Source organism: Lipotes vexillifer, unplaced genomic scaffold, assembly GCF_000442215.2.
Source record: "Lipotes vexillifer unplaced genomic scaffold, Lipotes_vexillifer_v1.1 scaffold557, whole genome shotgun sequence".
NCBI lineage: Eukaryota > Metazoa > Chordata > Mammalia > Artiodactyla > Lipotidae > Lipotes > Lipotes vexillifer.
Window position 1 is genome coordinate 381,960 of NW_006789913.1, and position 256 is coordinate 382,215.

Below are 256 nucleotides of genomic sequence, written 5' to 3' on the forward strand. Positions count from 1 at the left end.
GCGGCCGCCGCGGGCGGGGCTCGGGAGTGAGGGCAGAGATCCCGGGGCGTGGGGCCCAGAGAAAAGGCTACAGAAGAGGGTCAGCCGGACTTCAGGGCACACTGAGTACGGGGGCCCGGAGAGGACAGATTACAGAGGAGACGCCGGGCCGGGCTGCTACCCCTTTTAAAGCCCCAGTTCTTTCTGCACAGCCCCTGTGTTGGGATGTGCAGGTAGCCGCCTATCCCGCTCGGTCCCGCACCTTCCATCTTTCCCT

General features: G+C 65.6%; 1 protein-coding gene across 1 annotated transcript in view; it reads left to right on the top strand.

The window, feature by feature from the left end:
• The window catches only part of LAMTOR1 (late endosomal/lysosomal adaptor, MAPK and MTOR activator 1), a 7,347-nt gene that overhangs the window by 949 nt on the left and 6,142 nt on the right, over positions 1-256 (top strand). The window lies entirely within an intron of this gene.